The sequence below is a fragment of the Panthera pardus genome, unplaced genomic scaffold, assembly GCF_024362965.1.
Source record: "Panthera pardus isolate Hobbes unplaced genomic scaffold, ASM2436296v1 HiC_scaffold_1, whole genome shotgun sequence".
Lineage (NCBI taxonomy): Eukaryota > Metazoa > Chordata > Mammalia > Carnivora > Felidae > Panthera > Panthera pardus.
The window spans coordinates 65756074-65781023 of record NW_026526654.1 but is presented as its reverse complement, the minus strand read 5'-3'; the positions used below and the strand labels follow the sequence as shown (position 1 = coordinate 65781023).

The 24950-nt window shown below is 46.9% G+C and overlaps 1 protein-coding gene across 1 annotated transcript in view; it reads right to left on the bottom strand.

The window, feature by feature from the left end:
• SLC25A30 (solute carrier family 25 member 30) overlaps positions 1 to 16834 on the bottom strand; it is a 39710-nt gene extending 22876 nt beyond the window's left edge. Inside the window, exon 1 of the mRNA XM_053899277.1 lies at positions 16812 to 16834. The gene's annotated coding sequence lies outside the window, so the exon portion shown is untranslated. The remainder of the gene's footprint in view (positions 1 to 16811) is intronic.
• Between the last annotated feature and the right edge of the window lie 8116 nt (positions 16835 to 24950).

Here is a 24950-nt window from a genome sequence, read left to right as displayed (position 1 = left end):
TGGCCGCTCCGGCCGCGGCCACGCCCATGGCAGCGGGCGACTGGCTGGCCGCGGAGGCACCTAGATATTGAGCAGCCGGCTCCCCACCGACAAGGGTGGTAGCTGTCGGGGACTCGATGACACCTCCCACGGCCTTGGGTCTCGACTCCGCAGTGAAAGAGAAACTTTAGGGAACGCACCGAGAGCCACGAAACAGGAGGCTTCTCAGGGTGCTGATTCTGTGTCCACGTGAACCCCCGAAGTCAGAGGAAGTAAACAAACTTGCACTTCTTTTTTTTAATCCCAGCTTTTTAGTTTGAAAAATTTCAAAACCGACTGAAGAGTTGAAAGAATAGTGCTATGGACAGTGTGCACTTCTCTCAATGCTACCATTTCACATTTGCGTTCTCTTCACTAGATTCCCCCCCCTCCTTTGTAAAGTTTCACACAACGCTGCTTCACCCCTAAATACCTCACCACTATCACATGCAAGAAATTTAATGCAACTTCTGTTATACCATTTAACATACTGTTTTTTTTAAATTCCCTTTGTTGTCTCAAAACGTCATAGACAAGCACACGTGCACACACACGTCTTTGAAAAATTCAGGTTCTACCCAAGATTCACCTGTTTTGCTTAATAACATGTGTCTTTATAAACTCCTGTAGTCTACCACCCAAGTTCTAGCACTCCCACTTTTTAAAAATCTTTCATCACTTGGACGTATTTGAAAAGTCCAGGCCAATTGTCTTATACACTGTATCAATTTAGATTTATCAAATTGTTTCCTCATGATTAGATGCACTTTATTTTTTATTTATTTATTTAATTTTTTGAGAGAGAGAGAGAGAGAGTATGAGCGGGGAAGGGCAGAGAGAGAGGGAGACAGCATCTGAAGCAGGCTCCAGGCTCCAAGCTGTGAGTACAGAGCCTTATGTGGGGGGTTGATCTCCTGAACTGGGAGATCATGACCTGAGTCGAAGTCAGACGCTCAGTCTCAACTGACTGAGCCACCCAGGCGCCCCTCTCATGATTAGATTCAGGTTAAACATTTTAGTAAGAAAAGTAGGAGGTGATGTGTATTTCCACAAGAAGGCACAGTGTTCTTTAGTCCCATTATCCGTGATGCCAAGATGGATCACTTAGTCCAGACATGGGCTGGCAGATCTCTCCACAAAAATACTGTCAAAAGTTCAGAAATGATAGAACTAAAACCAATGAATCATCAAACTAGTAATCAGTAAAAGTTTATTGTGCACACATCAGGAAGACAGTTTGCAAACAGGAAGCACTCAAACCAAACACGGAATGAGGCTCAGGAGTATGTTGTCATTAAGCAGCTAATATAGCAAGGAAGCAGTGGCTGCTCTTCACAGTGATTGGTTATAAAATGAGAATTCTCTTAAATGACAGGGAATTGGTCAGTGATTACCTCCTATCAACCTTAAGCGTTCAAGTCTTGCTTATGATTTCCAGAGGCATGAGCAAGAAATGACCCAGAGCAAGTTAGTCTTGCAAATCTGCTCAGAGAATTTTCCAGGCTGGTCTCAGTTTGTTTTTTATTTTGACAACCCCTCTCTCCCACCGCAACAGAGATTATCTGCAGTAATAGGCTGAACCCAGCTAATATTTTTGTCCAGGGGATGTAGCACGCACTCATGAACACTTACCAAATGGTGATTTTTCTCATGCTGTCTATCAATCCTTCTACCTGTCTAAAGAAGAGTACCCCTTTTTTTCTCCTTTTCTCTTTTTCCCCCTGCTTCTCAACCCAGTCGCAGCTCCTTTCCCCTCCTGTTCGAGTAACAGTGTGGACTCCTGTTTTTTAATTCAATTTAATTCAATTACTATGATCAAATACCCCAGTATTATTTTTGGTGCTCAAATTGCCCATATTTGGCCAGTGGAAAGCCCCACACCTGGCTCCTTTATTCTTATATATATCCTATCAATCTTTGAGCACTTCCTTGTTTTCTAACACAAGACCTACTAACTTTTCATGGACTGTTCTGTGCCCTAGACAGGAAAACCCTAGTTCCTTTTAATAGGAAATGGCACTTAGAAAATTAGATCTGAGTACTTGCTGTGCTCACTGGGATGTTATTCTTCTCCTTAAGTGAAAACCCTAATTCCCGATTTAAAAGGTATCTTAGAATATCCCCCTCCTCCATTTTCAGCATCAATCTACCTATTCATTTATTCTACAATGTACAGAAAATAGTTGAGACTTACATACCTGTACTATCAGCAGCAACAAAATTTCTAAACTCAAGATTTCTTAGCGGTTCTTTGTATCTTTATAATACATCCTTCTAAATGGTATACAGGTAGAGTACCACGCTCAAATGTTACTTGAATTAATTCCTTGTTGGTATGGTTATGTTCTCTATTCGAAATACTGCTAGGTTTGCTATTTTTCTTTGCATCAATGTTAGAGTTTGCTTTTGTCACCTTTTTCCTTCGGTTCCATTTTTTGAATGTATAAAGCATTCACGTGGTTCCAAATAAAATCTTACAAAGGTTAAACTCCCTCCCCATTCCCTGCACTCTGGTCCCACTCCCTTCTGAGCCATAAGCACTTTCCTCAGGTTCTAGTTTATTCTTCCATTGTCCCCAAAGTAAAGAAATATACAATTGTATATAAGTATATTTGCTAGTTATCGATTGCTGTATAACTAAGCTTACCAGCTTAAAATAACAAACATGTCTTAGCTCCCAGTTTCTGTGGGTCAAAAATCCAGAGGGGCCCCGGAAGCACCTGTAGCTCCAGGCCTCCCAAGAATGCAAACAAAGTGGCACTTGGGGCTGCAGGCGCATCAAGGCTTCACTTGGGGAGAACCGGCTTCCAAGTGCGCTCAGCCTGGCTGTTGGCAGGTCTTAGAAGATCCTCTTTCAAGCTCATTCACATGACTGTTGGCAGGGCTCTTGTCCTCACTGGCCACTGGCCAGTGTATTAGTTTCCTCATGGCTGCCATAACAGATTACCACAAACTGGATGGCTTTTAAAAACAAGAATTGAGGGGCGCCCGCGTGGCTCGGCTGGTTAAGTGTCCGACTTCGCCTCAGGTCACAATCTCATGGTTCGTGAGTTCAAGCCCCACGGCGGGCTCTGTGCTGGCAGATCAAAAGCCTGCTTCTCTCTCTCTCTCTCTCTCTCTCTCTGCCCTGCCCCGCTCACTCGATCCCTCTCAAAATAAATAAATAAATTTAAAAAAATAAAAAGAAGAATTCTTTCTGTCTTCTGAAGGCTAGAAGTCTAGACTCGTGATGTCGGCAGGGCCATGTTCTCTCTGGAGGCTCTACAGGAGAATCCCGCCTCGTCTCTCTCCTAGTGTTGCGCAATTGGCCGGCCACCCCCAGCATTCCTTGGCTTGCAGCTGCATAGTTCAAGTTCTGCGTCTGCCTCTACGTGGTGTTCTTCCCTCAGTATGTGTGTCTCTGTGGTCAAATCTCCTTCTTATAATGACGTGACTCATAGGAGCAGGGCCCAGAGGCCTCTTTTGTCCCTCATTACTACAGTTCTTCATTGTATGGATGGACCCAGGGCATTTACTCAACTTCCTGAGTGTGATAGGCCATGTCCGAAGATGGGCTCCAAGATTCTTGGTCATCAGCGTACGCACACCTTCTGTCAGCCATTCAATCAAACACTCATGTAGGTATGGCTGTGAAAGGACTTTACATATGTCTTGAAGTCCCAAACCAGTCGATCCTATGATAGAGAGATTGTCCTAATCACACAGGCCTTTTAAAAGCAGGGTTTCCTCTCGCTGGTCTCAGAAGGGAAGTCAGAGTTGCAAATCACAGGAGGGATTTGACGCACCGGGGTGAAGATGAAGAGCTGCGTGGCAAAGAATGCGGGTAGCCTTAAGGAGCTGACAGTGGCTCCCGGCTGACACCCAGCAAGGACCTGCCACCGTAAGAAACTAAGTTCTGCCAACAATAGGGATGAGCTCAGAGGTAGATTCATCTTCTGACTGAGCCCTGCGATACCCTGAGCAGAGAACCCAGACACCATGTTAGACTTCTGGTCGACAGAGCTACGAGCTAATAAATAGGTGTTGCCTTCAGCTAAATTTGCAGTAATGTATTAGGCGGCGATAGAAGACTAATACACGTGACATGCAGGTTGTTTGCAACACTTAGCTATGGCAAATAATAGCATAATGAATACGCTTTTGCATAGATCGTTTTTATTGGGGGAGGGGTAGCTTCAGGGTAAACTCCTGGAAGAATCGCTGGGTCAAAGAGTAAACACAGATGGACGGAACCTGCACATATTGCTGCAAAGAGCCATGGCAGGAGTCTTTACATTCATCGGTTCCTTCGGGCCAGAGAGGCATCCTTTCCATTTACAGATGAAGGAACGAGGTTCCCGGAGGTGATGGCCTCTGCCGGGGTCCAGAGCTACCTGTCTCTCATTCCCTTCTCTCGTTTCTCCAGTGCGCCCGGCTTGAGCTGACGCAATCTCTTCTTTACTCTCCAACTTGAATTCTAAAAGTGAATCCTTGGAGTTTTGTGCACACACTGTTTCGCTATTGATACAGTTTGGACATGCTTGGCCGGATCCCAAGAATCCTGCCATAAAAACAAATGCAATCCCCAGCCTGCGGGGGTGAAATCATTGCAACGCTACCCTTTTATGGCAGGGAAAGAAATACAGGACTTCCTACCCCTTCAGGCTACCCTACCTCCCCGCTCTCATCTCACCAAGTCCAGCCCTTTCCAGACTCAAAACTGTATGGCATCTGCACAAAAAGGTACTGGATTTGCCCCTTTCCTATCCATCCTTCAGACTCCAAATTCCTCTATTACTCTATGCCCCGCCAGCCTCTGCTAATATACATATAATTCTTAGCAACACACACATATAATATCTAGTAATTTGTATTTAGTATTTCGTAATACACAATTCCCAACCTTTCAAGTATGAGGATCCCTTTGTAAGGTAAACTAAATTTTGAAAAACTCTGGAGTCCCTAAAACATGGATAGGAGGATTTTTAGCATCCATCAAGAAAATGCATGCTGAACCTAAGGATACAAGAATCTTGGATTATTATCAAAGGGTCTTGATCCACAGGTTGGAAACCACTGTTCTGGGGAACAGTAACTTGGTTACATCATCATAATCAGGTTAGAAACACGTGTCAAGGGGCACCTGGGTGGCTCGGTCGGTTAAGCCTCCAACTTCGGCTCAGGTCATGATCTCACAGTTCGTCGTGGGTCTGAGCCCTATTCTGCCTTATTTTAAATACCTCCTGGAGGAGGAGGAGGAGGAGGTTGTATCTGAGACATCTGGTCATCTTCCCGTCCCCTTGGCAAAGAGGAGCAGTAGTGAGCCATAGCTACTCCCAACAAGAACACTGGATAGGCAAGTGTTCCCAGCTGGAATACTGGGAATGAGCCAGTGAAATTATCATTATATCCTATGCCATGGTTCTCAACCAGATTCTACCATCCCAGAGGACATTTGACCATGTCTGAAGACATTTTTAGTTTTCACAACTCCACGGTTCCTACTGGCATCTATTGGGTAGGGATCAGGGATGCTGCCAAACATCCTCCAATGCCCAGGGAAGGCCTCGCACAACGAAGAATTATCAAAATGGCAATAGTGTGGAGGTTTGAGAGATTGTTTTATAGGAATGTTGCTTTGGGCGTATGTTTTTCTCGGCTACAGGTGCTTTTCTGAGAACACATCTTGTGTGTAGGCCAGGGAGTGTTTATATGAGACACCTGCAGCTCCTCAAACATGCCGGTGCTCCCTTTCACTTCTGGGACCTTCTATGAGCTAAACTCTTTCTCTTGCTAATGCCTCACATTGGAGGTCATCTCCAGGATGTGTCTCCTAATCCCTCCTTCATCCAAGAGGCTACCGTGGTAGACAGAACAGGGACCCCCAAAGAAGCCTATGTTCTAATCCCTGGAATCTGTGAATGTGTTAGGGTACAGGGCAGAGGGGAATTAGATTGCAGGTGGAATTAAGGTTGCTTACGTGCTGACTTTTAGGTGGGGGGTTATCTTGGACTATCCGGTGGGCCCAATGTAATCCTTGGGGTCCCTATCAGTGGAAAAAGGAGGCAGAAAAGTCAGAGGAGATAGGACTATGGAGACAGGTCAGAGTGATCTGATGTAAGAACTCCTCCGTCACTGTTGGCTTTGAAGATGGAAGAAGCCATAAGCCAAGGAATTCGGGCAGCCTCTAGAAGCCGGGAATGTCAAGGAAACTAATTCTCCCCTAGAGCCTCCAAAAAGGAGCACAGCCCTGACAATTCCTTATTTTGGTGTAGGGAGTCCCATTTCAGACTTCTGACCTCCAGAACGACGAGATAATAAAATGCATGCCACCTCATGCTACTGAGTTTGTGGTCATTTGCTATGGCAGCAATAGGACGCTAATGCACTCTCCCTGACTCCCTGGCTGCCCCATCCCCCTGCCACACTAACTGGGTCTGCACAGAAGTTGCTCTCACACAAGCCTCCTGTTCTCCCCTCAAAGCCCGGATCTCAGGCCGGGCCGTGCCTGGGTCTGTGGGGCATGCTCCTGGCAACCTCACCTTCACTTCAGCCGGTCTCCCTGTAAACACTCAGGAATGGGTTGAGTTTTTCGCCTCTGCACTTATTTGCACCCGGCAAGACGAAGGCAGCACAGTCAGGCAGGAGGGGAAACGAAAAAGTACAAGCCCCTCCATGAAAACGGCTGAAAGGGCTCCTCCCGGCTAACTCCTCTCCCTCCACGGACGGAAGGACGGACGTTTGGCCTGAGGATCTGGCATCTTGCCAGTGAGAACTTAAAAAGTTGTATATCTTCTTTATAATTCTCAGTGTCCTTGAAAGCAAAATCCATGTCATACTTTTAAGATGGTTTCTGTAGTTTTTAAAGGGAATGGATGAAATAATGAACATGGTGCCCTGCATGTAATAAACTTTGCTATTGCCACTGTCATTGTCATCGCCATGATCGTCACTGTTCTGATCATCTCAGGTTATACACAAAAGGTTCTGTACCCTTAGGTAAAACCAGTATTGCTAGAATGTTAAAAGTCAAAAAGTCAAGCCTCTAATATTTCCTAGTGGCTTTGTTCTCAGTGCTTTCAATGAACTTTTATTGAGTAACACGGTTTCAAAAAAAAACAATAGGAACACAGGGCACCTGTCTGGCTCAGTGGAAGAGCATGTGACTCTTGATCTGAATCATGGGTTGGAGCCCCATGTTGGGTGTAGAGATCACTAAAATAAATAGATAAATAAAACACAATAGGAACAGAAACCAAAATGACTACTTAGTTGCTATGCTGGCTAGTTATATCTATGGCACATCGAGAAAACTAAGCATTTCAACATTTAAAAAAAAAAAAAAATCAAGCTGAGCCTTAATTGGAATTGCCTGCATTTTTAAAAAAAATTTTTAATGTTTGTTTATTTTTTTTTAGAGAGAGGAGAAAGAGAGTGTGGGGGAGAGGCAGAGAGAAAGGGAGATACTAAATCCGAAGCAGGCTCCAGGCTCTGAGCTGTCAGCACAGAGCCAGACGCGGGGCTCAAACTCACAAACCGTGAGATCATGACCTAAGCCAAAGTGGGATGCTTAACCCACTAAGGCACCCAGGCACCCCTGCATTTAAAAAAAATTTTTTTTTCTTAACATTTTAATTTATTTTGAGAGACAGAAGTGGGGGAGGGGCAGAGAAAGAGGGAGACACAGAATCCAAAGCAGGCTCTGAGCTGTCAGCACAGAGCCCGACACGGGGCTTGGACTCACAGATCATGAGTGAGATCATTGCCTGAGCTGAAGTCGGACACTTAACCGACTGAGCCACCCAGGTGCCCCTCCTCTGCGTTTTTTTTTTTTTTGTAGTCAATCATTTGACTAAATATTTTTACCTCTAATTTTCTGGATTGCCTTCATGTCTTACTACCTAAGAAAACTATCAGACTTAAGTTTATCAGAAGCAAAATAAAAAAGGCAAATTATAATCTCCACCAGATGGAATAATGGCTTTTTCCATGAAAAAGAATTTGGGACAAGTGATCTGGGACACCTCGTGCTGAGAGGCACAAATATAAAAGGAACTAAACAGGTGGCTTCTGTGAGATAATTTTAGCCAGAGGACTCTGCAGCATGCTTCTTAGGAGTGTAAGGGAGGTCAGTGCCCTGGCCTGTGGCTCTAGAAATGCCCTAGAATGTTCAAGTATATTCACAAAATAACCGAGGACAGCAAAGCCAGGACTGACACTGTTTTCACGGTTTGAAAGCCGAAAAGTTATACAACCATATGACGGCCGCGTTCTCAGTTCTCAGAACTTGCCCTCCGTGCAGACTGTCATGCTCGAGTTTTGCCTCTGGTAGAGTGTACGTGAGCCTCGCAGAAGGGCTCTGAACACTCCCAGGACATTATCCTCCCGGTAACATTTGAAGGGTCAGGGTGGCAGGTGAGGCCTGCAGCTGGCAACCTCCAAATCCGAGCGGTTCAGACGGGACCATAGCCATTTATGTCCGTGGCTTTGAAACTTGTTAAACTATAGCCCACATTAGGAAACACATTTTACTTCATGACCCAGAACACACACACGTGCACACACACACACACACACACACATACACATACACACATTCCAAGAGAAAATGCTTCCTAGGACCACGGTGCACCCTGATGCTTATCATTCTGTTCTCTCTTTTGTTGTTCACACTCTTCATAGCCCACTAAACTGAAGAACATCAGTTTAAAACCTCCTGTGTTAAAAATCAAGGAAAGCACACTCCTTCCAAGCTATTCTGTAACTGGGGGGAACTACCCGGCTCTCCCTTTTACCCTTGTAGAGTTAGAGAAGGTGGTGGTCAAGAGAGAGGCAGTCACAGCTGAACCGCAGGCAACGAACGCCCTCAGAGTCCCTGGTCTTATAAGAGGGCAACGGGGCCTTGCCTCCTTTGCGGGCCTCTTGTGAGGATCCAGTGAGCCAATGCTGTGACAGGTGCCAAGGAAGCATAAAGGGCTTGGCAATAAAACTTGTTGTTGAGGTTGGATAGTGGCCTGGCCCTCTGATATTCATCCTGAGGCCTTAATTCAGAAAATTCCTCTCCCCTGTGAGTGAATCGAAGGAGAGATTCTATTTTCACATCAGGACCAAGCCACCCATGGCCTTGTACCTGACTCGGTTTGGCCATCCTTTGTTTTCTTGTGTGTGAATTTAACTGCTATCTAAGCCACCCTAAAATGATTGAACAATAAGCCCTCAGCCAACAAGCAGCTTCTCGCTGTGACATCTGCAGCTGGGGGGTGTTTGAGAGAGGGCAAGCAGGTTTCTGAGAACCAGGAGACCTGCCTCGTAACATCCGGTCAGGAAGGGATCTTTTTTCTTTTCTTTTTTTTAATTTTCTTTAATGTTTATTCATTTTTGAAAGACAGGGACAGAGCACAAGCAGGGGTGGGGCAGAGAGAAAGGGGGACACAGAATTGGAAGCAGGCTCCAGGCTCTGAGCGGTCAGCACAGAGCCCGACGCGGGGCTCGAACTCATGGACTGCGAGATCGTGACCTGAGCCGAAGTCGGATGCTCAACCGACTGAGCCACCCAGGCGCCCTAAGGGATCTTTTTCTTTTTTTTTTTTTTCTTTTTTTTAATTTTTTTTTTTTAACGTTTATTTATTTTTGAGACAGAGAGAGACAGAGCATGAACAGGGGAGGGGCAGAGACAGAGGGAGACACAGAATCTGAAACAGGCTTCAGGCTCTGAGCCATCAGCCCAGAGCCCGATGCGGGGCTCGAACTCACGGACCGCGAGATCGTGACCTGAGCCAAAGTCGGACGCTCAACCGACTGAGCCACCCAGGCACCCCAAGGGATCTTTTTCTTATGCAAAGTCTCTAAAGAAGGGTAGGTCTGGAAACATACAGCTCCTGGGGTCAGTCTTTCCTTCCAACATGGAGGACCAGGTCATTCCCGACATTCACACACGCTCGTTCAAGAACATATCGTTTGGGTCTGGGCAGGGGTGATGGTTCCACAGCATTGTGAATGCACTAAATGCACTCTACAATGTCAGTGCCCTCATGTACTGAATACAGCTTCAAATGACTGATTCAGTATTATGTGAATTTCACCTCAATTCCTAAAAAATGAAAAAATAAACGTATAGGAACACATACCACCAAAGCAACGAAGATGTAGGCATTTTTGGTTTTGTTTTTGTTTCTTTCTAGTTTTCTGGCCTTCTGGATAGTCAAAGCAGAAAACTTTTAGGGCTTTAACTTTGAGCACATGAAGACAGAAAGGGAGATAACTCTTGATAAAGAGGGAAACAGCTGCAATCCCCACAAAATGGCCAGCGTGACACAGCTTGGCAGATAGCCTAGAACTGGGGGTCCAGGACTGGCCACTGTTTCAGTACCTCCTCTGTCGCCTCAGGGAGACCTCACCCACTCGCCCCTTCTGAGTGTGTTCCAGTGTGACCAAAGGTTGTAGTACATGATTCTGGAAGCCCTTGCTAGGCCAGCCAGAGGCCGGGGGCGGCTGGGAGCTAGCACCCTGCCCCACAGGGGCACCTCTAGGGGACAGTGAAGGCTGTCCAATAGACGCTTTCTCAGGACATTTGATGTAAGACACAAGGAGAAAGTCTTCTGGTAAAGGCAGGAGCAGTAGGTTTAGAAACAAAAGATCTGAGTCACGGTGGAGGGCAGGGTCGGGGGGGGGGGCGGTGGCGCCTGGGTGGCTCAGTCGGTTAAGCGTCCAACTCTTGGGTTTCAGCTCCGGTCGTGATCTCACAGTTGGTGAGTTCAAGCCCACATCAGGCTCTGCACTTACAGTGTGGAGCCTGCTTGGGATTCTCTCTCTTCCTCAGCCTCTCTCTCAAAATAAGTAAATAAACTTAAAAAAAAAAAAAAAAATATATATATATATATATATATATATATATATATATATAAAACTCTGAGTCACGGGATCCACAAGTGCCTGATTCTGAAGAGACACCTACCAGGTACTGCAGTGACTGTCACCAGGGCTACAATTGAAGAAATGGAGCAAGGTCTGCAATCAGGACCGTCTCACATGGCCTGACCACAAAGGTCTGTCCATGCTGCCTGAGACAACGGCCCGTCTCCTTTCGTTCCCTCTGCAGCCTTATAATTAGACCTCCTAGAAACGGAAGACCCAGAGCGGATGTCTGTATCCTAAACCCAGAAGAATCTAATTTACATAAAAGTGCCACAAAAGGAAGCAGTCGAATGGATTCCGACCACTCCTTGGTTCCCGGAAGGAGAGTGGGCAGTTACTCCCTTGTTATCGGTAGGATGGCTTATTCCCGATGTTCTGCTTTGCTGCCTCCGCCACAGAAGCCGAGAAAGCCAAATACTTCCTGCCCAGCCACTCTGCGGCTAAACACGACCATGTGACAAGTTCAGGCTAAAGAGACAAAGGTGGAACTCTTGGGGGGCATGAGGGGCAATGTCTGGGGAAGCTTTCACTTTTTTTTTTTTAAGTTTATTTATTTTAAGAGAGAATGCATGCAAGCAGGAGAGAGAGAGTGAGAGAGACGGAATCCCAAGCAGGACCCACACTCATCGCAGAGCCAGCCCCACATAGGGCTCGATCCCACGACCGTGAGATCATGACCTGAGCGGAAATCAAGAGTCAGACCCTCAACCGACTGAGCCATAGGAAGATTTTACTTCTATGTAAAAGGGCCGGGCCCAGGAGGAGAGGTCACTGGTCTTGTCCCTTCCCATTCTCATACCTATAATACGGACATAGCACCTCAAGCTGTGATAGCCATCTTACAATCACAAAGTGACAAGCATGATTTAAAAAAATACAAAAAACACATATTAAGAAGGGCAGGACCAAAGGACAAGGAGAGTCAGGGTCCTTGTGGCATTGTCAGGCAGCTAAGCCAAGGCCAGCAGCTTCCTGCCTTCAGACTTCTCGCTCCATGAAAAAAAATATCACTTTAACTGAGTCTTGTTACTTGCAGTTTTCCTAACTCATAACACGGTTCACGTAAAACTAACAACAAAATGTGTCTTACAGATGTGTAATTTCCTTAAGTAAACTTCCTCACAAATCTCACAGTACGCATTCCACAGTAGAATCCTATCATTCCAACTACTTCTCATAAAGTCTCCAGTTTAAAAAAAAAATCACTTTGGGTTCTTTGTTAAAGAGAGAAACTCAGGGGGCCCAACCTCCGCACAGGGTCGGTGGCCGGGATCTGCAGTGGCGCCCGAAAGAAAATGATTCCGGAGTGTGGCTCCCCTCACATAGACACTGCTGCTGACCATAGTTTCACGCAGTAAGAATGTGAAACCCTGAATTATATCCACAATTATGCACTCTTTATCACTGCTTCTGCGAAAGAGCTATTATAGAATGCAATGCAGCCCTGCATGTAAAACGATTAGGGGATGGTTCTTAGAGAAACACGTAGCCGTGCGCATACTAAACATCTTCCTGAAGCGCTTGACAAAGTCATGAGCTCGGGAAAACATACTTAGCTAATCCACATAACACGAGCTCTAGATCAGACACTCCACAAATACCGGTTAACTAGCAAATTCCTTGGCAGAAGGGAGAACAAGTACCAGCCATATTTCAACCCCGTGCTTACGTTAGAACCGATAACAATGTCTGTCGGGTTCCTTTTATCACCACCATCCTTCTCCACAGGTCAAGGCCAGTGCTTACTTGATGGCTTGAGTCACATGAACATGCATTTTTCTTAGGGTGGCTAAATGCCCAGCCTGTACTACTGACACCACAGAAGGGTTTTGAATCGACAGGGTCTCTATATGACCACCAGCCCTGTCCTTAATTTGGATTTTCCAGCAGCCTGGGAAAAATTCTGCAGCCTGAGCTCCAAGGACCCGCGTTACCACCATCACCTTTTCACCTACTTACCTAAAAAGGGATAACTAGACTTTGTCTGGGGCATATTGATCTATTCAAGAGAATGCCCTCCACGCTTTGACACAGTGTCGCTCTCAAATTAAGAAAAAAAAGTCCTACATAAACAAACAGGATGACCCTTTCCCCAAATACATTTCCTTTAATCAGAATTCACAGAAAAACAAAAACTAAGGGTAATGTGACAAATTGGTCTGCATGTGGTATTCATTGTCCTCTTTCTATTTATGCCATAAAGAAAAAAAAATCTTGATGGGATGGCCAGATGGTTTTTCCAATAGTGAATATATCAGACACATGTGATGTGAGTGCTTAACAAATGTTAGGTCATTTTTTTTAGTTGAGGTGTAATCGACATGCAATGTCACACTAGTTTCAGGCGTAAAACGTAATAATTCTGCATATGTATGCATTGTGAAATACTCACCACGGTAAGTCTAATTACCGTCTGTCATCCTACAGAGTTACAAAAATTTTTTTAATGTTAGGTAAATCAAAATCAGTGAAGACAATCTGGAAATTTACAAGGCTAGGCTGAAAATTATTTCCCGTCCTTCATTTTCGGTGAGAATGACATGATGAATGCCTCCAAGTTTGCACCTCATTACTCGCTCTCAAACGCTAACAACTCTTCACCTTAAAATGGACCATCACAGCTAACTCTCCAGCAAGAACAGGAGGGAGGGGAGGTGCCTAACCGTGGTGTTTCCATAGCCAGCCACGGGAAGGGTGTAAAGTGATTCTCCTATGCAGGACAATGGAATTTCCCACGGCTAATTTTGTCTGACTGTAGCTTACAAATTTAACTTCCTTTGAAAATGCTTTTTCACTTCATTTTCTCGTCCAGGAAACTAGAGTTGAATTCCCAGCCACTAGTGTGTATCCTGAGTCTGAGGTCTTGTTTCCTTTTGTGTTTGGTAGAGAATGAAACAGAACAAGAGAAAATATGCCCAGAAAAAACCCCGATAAAACCTGTGGAGCGTGGTAAGTCAAATGGAAACACCCACATTTGACCGTGAATCCTACACGCAGCTGTGGAAAATACATATCCTATTGCCTCACTCTGTTCATTTGTGTATTTGTGCATTCATGCAATTAACAATCACCGATCAAGTGCCATGCTGCGTGCAAGGGGGAAAAGTGTCTTCGCCTTTAGAGAGTTATGGTCTGATGGAAGAGGGGGGAAAAGAGAACCCAACAATTTCATAATAGTCTGAACAGACTTCTGGAAGGCTTCCTGGGGGACATGATACTTGAGCCGACCAAGTCTCGAAGCATGAGTGTAGGTTCTCCGTTGAAGAGCTAAATTAAGACAGCGATAGAGGGAGTGAGAAGAGTAGAGTCAAGAGAGACAAATGAGGTAGAATTCAGAGAACCTGACTGATGGGCCACGGGGGTGGAGGAGAAGCGGTTGAGGCAAACACCTGGGGCCCTGGCTTGTACCAAAAGTTGCCTGGTGTGCCACTCACAGTGCAGAGACTGGGGGAAACGGGACAGGTTCGAAATAAAGGTGGTAACTCGGAGGCATACTGGTTTAAAGTGTCTGAGGGACTTTGTGTGAAAGTGTCCAAGCGTCAGTTTGCTGGAAACAAATGTAGAATCAGTGAAGTTACACAAGGAGTAGACGAGTCCACAGATCTGGCTGAGGGCTCCCGGGGCAGGGGGAGGAGTGGAGGGTGAGGACCCACCTCAGGAGATACCAGCTTGGAGGAGGACCCAGAGAGCCAGCGAGGGGGTGGCGGCCAACATGTCACTTGCCAAAGGAGGAAATGAGATAAACTTGGGGGTGGGGGTGGGATACTACCTTTTCTTCCGTGAAAGAAGTGAAGGACCAAGGGAGGGTAAGGGCATGATACGAAGAGGAAGAAAAAGGCAAAGTATGGTGTCAGAGACACACGGAAGTTGAGATCACCTTGAACAGTCCGTGGCACGCACTAGCCTAGGAGTTGAACGACATCACATTTGCACAGAAGGCAAGAAGCGTGGTACAGGTCTGGGCCGGCGCTGTCACTAACAAGCAGGGTGATCTTGTGTACTTGACCATCTTTTAGTCAACTGGGTAGCCCCGAAGTTTCCATTGAAGATGGGCTCCCTTAACACAAATGGTGCTGGGCCCTCTCTCTGGTCCCTTCTCCAAGGCTCCTCATAAGCCCCAGGGAGAGGAATCATACCAGCTGTGGTGGTGGGTTCAACGAGCCTATTCGTAGGCTGTCCTCCACCCCACCCCCCACCGAATGCTGGAACTCCTGGCATCCTGGTTAGAACAGGAAGTGCCAGCTGAGCAGGGCTCCCGCCACCCTCAATCAGAAGCCAGGCCGGGGGGCGCCTGGGTGGCTCAGTCGGTTAAGCGTCCGACTTCAGCTCAGGTCACGATCTCACGGTCTGTGAGTCCGTGAGTTCGAGCCCCGCGTCGGGCTCTGGGCTGACGGCTCAGAGCCTGGAGCCTGCTTCCGATTCTGTGTCTCTCTCTCTCTCTGACCCTCCCCCATTCATGCTCTGTCTCTCTCTGTCTCAAAAATAAATAAACGTTAAAAAAAAAAAAAAAAAAGAAGAAGAAGCCAGGCCGCTCTGGAGGCTGACATGGGTCTGCAGAGCTCAGAGGGACCGGGTTCCAGTCAAGGCACATCAGTGCCCACACTCCTCTCAGCTTTTCATAACTGTGTCCCGAGCTCACCCCAGACCTTTATCCCCCAAGTCATGCCAGGTTCCAGCACAACGGGGACCTTTCCGACCGGAAAGTGAAAGTGACCGCATTTTGGAGAGCTCAGAGCTGCTCTATCAAAAATTAAACCTCTTAACCATTTCCTCTCATGTCCACTATGGAAGGGAGTCGGGTCCAGCTGATCACTTTGGAAGAAATAATTCAAATGACGTACTCACGACCCCATTAATCTATCCTGGGCTTTAGTGCCTCTGTTCACACCGTCATTTCGTCTTTCCTCTCCTGAGTTAGAATTGAAAGCCAGGTCCTCTAGGAAGCCTGACCAAGTGGCTTGTTCACAGCTACAACCCAGTGGCTAGGACCATGGACCTTATGAGCGAATGACTCTGACTTCATAAAAGGTTCTGCTGATGCTATGACTTCAGTAATTAATAGCATCAACGATCAACCTATCTTGATATTTCTCTTGTATTATGTGGCTTTTCATAGACTTATAGCTTGTCTCCCAAATCAACTATTAATAGCATGTCTTTATGCTTTCCATTAGCATCAGTGTGCAGAGTATTTTGTAAGTAATAGCTACTCAGTAGTAGCTTGAGAATCTAGACTTTTGCCACGGGGCTTTCTTCCCCTCCGTTCCCTCTGGACCCATCCTTACTCTCCACCTGTTTATCCTCTGACTTTAAATACTTTCCTCCAGTACAATTTGTCCTCTCCAGAAAAATCTGGAACAGTTGAGAGAAAACAGCAAGATTCACAGAGGGCAATTAAATGGAATTAAGGTCCCTGGGAAAACACTGTGGATGGCTGAAGAAAACATGCTGAGAATAATTCTTCCAAAGCAAAGAATTCCTGAGGCCAAATAACTACTTTGTACTATGAACTGAATCATGAGGCTCTATTAACTGGGAGGTGACCTTGACATAGGACATAGTTGGAGCCGGCAAAGGCAGTCAGATGCAAGAGCTACCACGGAATTCATCTAACCAAGCTACTCTTTTAAAGATTTCCAGGCAATTACCAGAAACCAAAGTAAGAGCACGCAGTGTTAAAGGCTGGAGACCAAGAATACAAACACTACCCCAAGTAAAACATTACCTGGAGGAGGATTTTATAGGGCAGCTTTGACTGACAGCATTTACCACCCTCTATTTTTATGTGTGACCTCTGTTAGATACTTCAGGATTAACCTGAGTAAGGGTCTTGGTCAGTTTGGACTGCTATCGCAAAATACCATACAGCGGGTAGCTTACAACAGAAATTCATTTCTTACAGTTCTGAAGGCTAGAAGTCCAAGGTCAGGGTGCTGTCAAAGCCATCATCTTGCTGAGTCTTCATAGGGCAAGATAGCTCTGTGGGGTCCCGCTTACAAGGGCAGTAATCCCATTCGTGATGCCTCCACCTTCGCGCCCTAAGCCCCACCTTCTGATACCGTCCCACTGGAGACTAGGATTTCAACCTATGAGATGGCGGGGGGCGGGGGGCGGGGGGTGGGGGGGGGGATACAAGCATCCGGCCCATGGCAGTAAAGGTTGATTTTTCTGGCTAGTGAACTAAATTTAGGTCTGATTGTCAAGAATTCGGTTAACTGGGACAGCTGGGTGGCTCAGTCGGTTGGGCGTCCAACTCTTGATTTCAGCTCAGGTCAGGATCTCACAGTTCATGAGTTTGAGCCCTCACAGTTCATGAGGTCGCTGGCACAGAGCCTTCTTGGGATTCTCTGTCTCCCTCTCTCTCTGCCCTTCCTGCACTCTCTCTCTCTCTCAAAGATAAATAAACTTAAAAAAAAAAATGGGGCGCCTGGGTGGCTCAGTCGGTCAAGCGTCCGACTTCGGCTCAGGTCATGATTTCGCGGTCTGTGAGTTCGAGCCCCACGTTGGGCTCTGTGCTGACAGCTCAGAGCCTGGAGCCCGTTTCAGATTCTGTGTCTCCCTCTCTCTCTGACCCTCCCCTGTTCATGCTCTGTCTCTCCCTGTCTCAAAAATAAAAATAAAACATTTAAAAAAAATTTTTAAAAAAGAACACAGATTCTTATTTAAAAAAAGACTTCTGTTAACTGATAGGATATGGTGATTCACATGGTTGTTAATTATGAAAATTATACACAGTTTTAAAATTTATTTCAGCCATTGACTTTTGAGTTCATGGCATATAAAATAATGTCCGTGCGTGATGTGTGTTACATACGTAGTTTTGTTCCATCCTTGTAACAATCCATGGGAGGTAGGAATTAGTACCCTCGTTTTCTGGACAGGAAAATGGAGACTCAGGAGTTTATCAAGCACCCTGAGGATCATTTAATTCCCTGTAGAGCTTTGCTCTTGGGGAGAGAATGCTCTGAGCAGTGAATCCGAGTTTCCCATCTCCTCCATACTTTTCACTGAACACACATGAAGAGGTGTTCTGAATTTTGACATCTCAGACTCCTTTAAGTTTGTTTTCAAGCCTTACAAAGCAGGAAGCGATGACCTCACCTAAGGCCTCTGCTCCACCCCCCACCCCGACTTTTCTTCAAAGGCCTGTTAGAACTGTACAAATGAACAGTGAAGCTGGAGGGTGCTCCTATCAGCAGGAGCGCAGAGCGGTGGTCTCCCGGGCTGGCAGATGGCACCTGTCACTCCCACCCCGTTTCCCGGATGATGCGGGATAATGAAATTCTGATAAGCAGCCTGGCGCGAAACTGAACAAGGAAGGACATCCTTCAGTCATGCCAGACCGGTGCCTCTTTCACATCTCTCTCTCCTTCCTATCCTTAACTACTGCCCACGGCCCCTATCTCTCACCCTCCCCTCAGTCTTGCTCCTTTACGTCGTGCAGGTCAGACCTGCACCCTGTCCTCCCCTCCATCGCCGGGTCCTGGTGCATCTTCTTCCTCAGCCTCCCCTGCACACGTCCGTTGTGTGCCCTCCCCCACGTGCTCCAGCAGGCCACCGTCATCTGCCCACACTGCTGTAACAGGCACCCACCGGCCCCTGCCTCTGCGCCTGCCCCGAGGACCTCATCTGCCCTCTGTCTACCAGTCAGAAGTGCTTTCAGAACAGAAAGCCTGCCCATCTCCCTGCCTTTTGTGGCTCCCTGCTGCCTTCAGGACACAATCCAAATGCCTGGGCATGGCACCCAAGGGTCTTCCTGAACCGGCTCTTAGCTTCAGGCTCTCTTCTTTCATGCCATGGCATGCTGAGCGTCGGCTCTGGTAAAGGACGAGAGGTTTGCCCCACGTGCAGTACTTACGCTTCCCAGACTTTGTGCTCGGTGCTCCCTCTGTTTTGTTCTGCTACCCACTTGCGGTAGATTGCTTGCAAAAGACTGTCCCAATGATTCCCCTCTCGACACCCAGGTCCCTCGCAAGACGCCCGCGCAGCTCCTGTTCTCAAGAGATGGCATCTGGGGTGCCTGGCTGGCGCAGTCAGTGGAGTGTGGGACTCAATCTGAAGGTCATGAATTTGAGCCGCACGTCGCACAGAGAGATCACTTGAAATAAAGAGAGGGAGGGAGGGAGAGAGATGGCATCCGTTTCCACACCCACCGAAGCTGAACTGGCCTGTGACTTGCTTTGCCCGTTAGAATGTTTTGGAAGTCCGCTGCGTGGGCTCTGAGTCCGGGCCTCAAGAGGCCTCCAGCTTTTGTTCACTCTCTCGGATCCTTACCCAACCACCGTGCGAACCTGAACTGCATTTTTGGTTGTACGTGAAATGCCATCACCTGAGGCTCGGGGTGTGATTTCCTAAGCAGCCTCTGAGGTACCGGATGGAATAATAAACTAGAAGTTTGGGGCATTTAACCCCCACCCCCCATGGATGAACTTTGACCCGTTGGAAATGAGAGATAGGAGGGGGCCAGACAGGTACAACCTCCCTCTTCTCTCTCTCTGCGTGGACTACTCTGAGGTGCGGTCCCTCTCGGCGACCCTCCACGGGAGCACACGTGCAGTTGACCAGCCTGCTACGTGTCTTCACAGCTCACCGCAATAACCTATCTCGGAGCAAATCTCCGCATCTTCCCTGGCTTCACATCCCTTTTCGTTCACCCTCCTTGCCCCAGTCTTGCACACCGGAAAACAGGGTGAGCATCCTAACCTTTGCCTCATGTTCTGTTTTCTGGACGACCAGGCTTAGGCAGCAGCCAATGTGTACATGTTCCGGCCAGGAAGCTCGTTTCCAATTCAGATGCTCCGGGACCCACTGCTCAGAAGCCAAGGATTCCCACCAAGCACATGCATCAGCTTCCTGTTGCTGCTGTAAAAAGTCATCACGAGCTTCGTGGCTTAGAACAACCCAAGATTTTCCTCTGAATGTTCGCAAGGTCATGAAGTCTGAAATCAGTTTCCCTGAACCGAAATTCAGGTGTTTGCAGGGCGGGTTCCTTTGGGAGGCTCTGAGAGCTGACTCGGCTTCCCTGCCTCTTCCAGCTTCTAGGGGTAGCCTCCCCGTTCCTCAGCCTGCGGCCCCTCCTCCCTCATCCAAGCCCATCGCTCCGATCTCTGCCTCCGTGGTCACATCACCATCACATCTCCCTCAGCTTCCCTCTTACGAGGACCCTGTGATAACTGTCCATCCCAAGACCCTTAATCATACCTGCAAAGTCTCTTTTGCCTTATAAGCTAACATCACAAGTTCTGGAAATTCGAACCCGGATATCTGCGGGGGCCATTATCAGCCTAGCACAGCACATAGAGTCCCTCTGTCCCCATATATTCACGCCCAAGTGTGACTGACCAGATAGCTCTCAGAAGGCTCAGCAGTAAGGTTCTACCACAGTAACAGGCCCTTATTTCATCTTTAAATGAAAGGCCAGGTTTATAACATAATTCGTCATTCATTTGGACAGACATTCTATCCCGTTTTCTCACTGCTTAAATAAATGATGCCTTTGAGAGTTTAATTGCATTTGATTGTCACAACATGAAAGAGACACCTGGCAATTAAAACAATTTGGCCAATTTGGATGTCAGATGCTCTCTGATTGTATCTGGATAGGTGTTCATTTTATTCAATCTCTACATCCCTTTGTGCTGGCTAGACCCAACTGGTTGAGAAGCAATGACTTTCCATGGTTTCTAAGTAGAAATTGGAGCTTAATACATCAACTGATATCCTCCTTAATCTCCTTTATGGCCTGTTTCTATGACTTATAGGAAATTCACTAGGTACCGAGAAAAGAAATTGATGCAGGTGAGTAGATTACCAAATTGCCCAGGTCTAAGTTCCTTAATGCTTTATTCTCATACAACCTTATTCTCGATTTAAACCAATTTAAACATGCAGAATGGAAAAAAATTGTGATGACAGCCTAGTTTTAAGACATTCATTTGGCTGTGTTTTAAAAACGTATATTCTTGGGGCGCCTGGGTGGCGCAGTCGGTTAAGCGTCCGACTTCAGCCAGGTCACGATCTCACGGTCCGTGAGTTCGAGCCCCGCGTCGGGCTCTGGGCTGACGGCTCGGAGCCTGGAGCCTGTTTCCGATTCTGTGTCTCCCTCTCTCTCTGCCCCTCCCCCGTTCATGCTCTGTCTCTCTCTGTCCCAAAAATAAATTAAAAACGTTGAAAAAAAAAAAAAAAACGTATATTCTTTCAGACAGATGATGTGTTTGTCCATTCTGTGGACATATACTGATTTCACTGATTATGCCAGGTACTCTGCTGGGCGCAGTGCATACAGCAGGGTCCTTATCCTCTTAGACCTTACACTGTGCTTAGAGGGAACAGATAATACACACACACACACACACACACACACACACACACACGAGTACACAATGTCAGGTGAGACAAGTTATAAAGAAAAATAAAGTAGGGCCAAAAGAGAGTGGGGGGTGCCATGTCAGATGGGGTGGCCATGTCTGAGAGGAGGTATAATGAAATGAGGCCATAAGCTTGCACACATCTGACATAAAAGCAGAGGGAGCAACCCATCTAAGAATTTGAGACCCGGGCAACAGGAAAGAGAGTGGTCCTGAGGCCAGTGTGACTGGCTTGTTTGAAGAACAGCGCGGGGTCCAGCGTGGCCAGAAATAGCATCATGGCAGATGTTATGAGATGCTTCACCTTCTCCTGCTCTCGGACATTGGTGTTCCCGGTTGTGTCCCCTATAATTCCCATGTTGCAGCCTCATCCCCAGTGTGATTATATTAGGAGATAGGGCCTTTGGGAGGCTCTATAAACAGCAAAAGAAAAGGAACCCCAGACTAATGTAACATTGTGTGTCAAATTAAAAAAAAATGTAATGGAAACAAAACAAAACCCAGAAAGTTCCTTTGCTCTTTCTGTTATGTGAGGACACAGTGAGAAGACATCTGTGAACCAGGAAGTAGGCTCTCACCAGACACTGAATCTGCCGGGGCCTTATCTTAGACTTCCCAGCCTCCAGAACTGTGAGAAAGAAGTTTCTGTTGTGTTTAAGTTCCCCAGTCTGTGGGTTCTACATAGCAGCTCAGAGGGACTGGGACTGAAGACAAGGTCAGATAGATGAGCGAGGGGAAGACTAGGCAGGTGTTTTTATTTCCTAGCCTAATACCATCCCATGCCCTCTGGTTTTCAATTATTTGACTTTGCTAAGATTTCCTTGATCACACCTATGGGTTCCACAGTAGGACATGTGTGGGGACTATGGTTGGTAACTGGTCACCACATGGCTCAGGGAAGCTTTGGACCTACCTTCATTATCACATATGTCACCGCTCTGTCACAGCCCCGCACGGCAGCTACACGCATGCACGTCCCCTCTGCCGCGCCGGCCGGGACCGTGGGCTCCTTCAGGCAGGGCCACGCCTGCTCAGGTGTGCATCGTCCCCACCGGGCACCAGGCCTGCCCATCATAAGCCTCCATCAAATTGCCTAACTAAGAGGTGAAATCGGCCACTCAATTTCTCCCAGCTATGAGTCTTCAGGAACCGAATATTAGTAATGCAGAAAGGGAGCGTGTGCTGTTTCGGGAAGTCTTGTGGCCTGAAGGTGGCTTGGGGCACACTGCTCCCGCCTGGTGGGAGAGGTGGGGGTGCAAAAGGGATCTCTTCAGAAGATGCTTCACCTTCTCCTGCTCTCGCACGTTGGTGTTCCCGGTTTCTGGCCTTCACGTTGGGACTGAACTACACCACTGGCCTTCCTGGGTCTCCAGCTCACAGAAAACGGACTGAAGGCCTTGTCACCCCCCATAATCACCTGAGCCAGCTCCTATCACAAACCTCCTCTTGTATATATCTACATATATATCCTGTTGGTTCTGCTTCTCTGGAGAACCCCGACTAACATATCCATACATGACTACAACTACCTTGGTCTTCTCCACTCCTTTCCATCTGACTGCCCCTGACATGATAGCAGGCTCCCAGGCTGCTCTCTGGCCTTCTGGTCTCTGGATGGGAAATTATATCCTTGATCCTAAATGACCGCTCTCAGGGACCGACAACCGGAATGAAGTGTTGCACACGCGTGTGGCTACAGAAAACAACACGGAATTCACTGTGGATCCTGCGATTGAAGGGGTGAACTTGAGTTGGGTTCTTACGTTATTAGGAAGGTAGCTTTTGTATGTCCACATTGAAGGGGAAAAAAAGAAATTAGAACTGGATTTCTTTTTTTTTTTTTTAATGTTTATTTTGGAGACGGAGGGAGACAGAGCGCGAGTGGGGGAGGGGCAGAGAGACAGGGAGAGACAGAATCTGAAACAGGCTCCAGGCTCTGAGCTGTCAGCACAGAGCCCGATGCGGGGCTTGAACCCACGGACCGTTGGATCATGACCTGAGCCGAAGTCAGACACTCACCCAACTGAGCCACCCAGGCACCCCAAGACTTCTGAGCCTTACTTATCACTTTTAAATTTACCTCACTTTGCACACTGAGTGCATCCAGAGGAAAATTCTATCGAATAGATTTGCCATTACCACTTCACAGATATGCCAGTATTCGACTGTGAGTCTCCAGACATGAGAAGACACAACTCAAGTGGAGCTCTGACAGAAGTGAAAGGGAGGTCCCATACAGTGGGCGTCACATCACACCCATCTCCTCCCTCCCGGGCATGCTCTCTCTCTCTTTCCAAAAAAAAGAAAAAGACAAAAATTGTGTCTTTCAGCAGACATCCAACTGGGTCTGGTTGGCACTGATGCATCTAAGTCCCTACCCTCTGAGTGAGCCTCTTGCCTGTGCAGCAGAGTGCCAAGGACATCATCACTCGCCCACACAGTCACCACTCTCGATGCTCTCCGTCCCTTCGTGGGGATCCAAGGTCCTGTCTGGCATCGTCGCCCTTCAGCCTGAAACACTTCTTGTTCTTGTAATGTACATCTTGTAGAGGCAGGTCTTCTGGTGAGACATACCCTCCGTTTTCTTGTCTCCAGAAATGTCTTTATTTCACTTCCGTTCTGGGATGTTAGTTTCTCTGGATATAAAATTCCGGGTTAATGGGGTTTCTTTATTTTTCCTTTCTGTATTTTAAAGATGTTGTCCTACTATTTCCTGGCCTCCATTGTTTCAGTGAGAAGTCAGGGAATTTTTGAATTATTGTTTCCCTGTAGGTAGAGTGACATTTTGCTCTGGCTGTTTTCAGATTTTGTCTTTGTGTTTGGTTCTCTGCAGCTTGACTCTCAGGTACCTAGGCATAGCTTGCTTTGGTATTTATTCTGTTTCACTGATCTTCTGGTACCTATAAATGTCTTTCACCAAGGATGGGGAAATGTCAACTGTAATTTCAAATGTTTTTTTTCCGTCCCATTTTCTCTCTTCTTCTGGGCTCCCTGTCACCCATATGTAGTCATATATCCTGAAGACAGGAGCCCAAAAACAGGACCCCCCCCCCCCCCAGTGCCCACCTCTTCTTCTGAGTATTGACTCCTACAGAATCTTCCTACTTTTGCTCACAGCACTGTCAGGTAGTTTTTCTAGCTCCCAGGGTTTATAGTTGTTATCTATGGGAGGCACAGTCCTTGGCGATTACCAGAAGTGGACCCTGTTCAGGATGTTTAGAGGAAGTCACGTGATAACCCACGTTAGCTCCCTTTCATGCCCTTCTGACCTCCCAGGAAGTTCATCCAGTCAGTGTGAAAACAGAACTTCTCTACCTGAAAAGTCCCAACTCTAGCAGTGGCCATCCAGAAAAGGATCCCTTCTGGTATTCTCATGTAAACCTGATTTTTAAAAATCAGTGAAACGGGCATGCCAGGGTGGCTCAGTTAGTTAAGCGTCCAACTCTTGGTTTCAGCCCAGGTCACAATTGATCTCACAGTTGGTGAGACTGAGCCCTGTGTCAGGCTCTGCACTGACAGTGCGAAGCCGGCTCGGGATTGTCTCTTTCCCTCTCTCTCTCTCTCTCTCTCTCTCTCTCTCTCTCTGCCCCTCCCCCATTCACACTCATTCTTGCTCACTCTTTCTCTCTCTCTCTCTCTCTCAGTAAATAAACTTAAAAAAAATTAATGAAA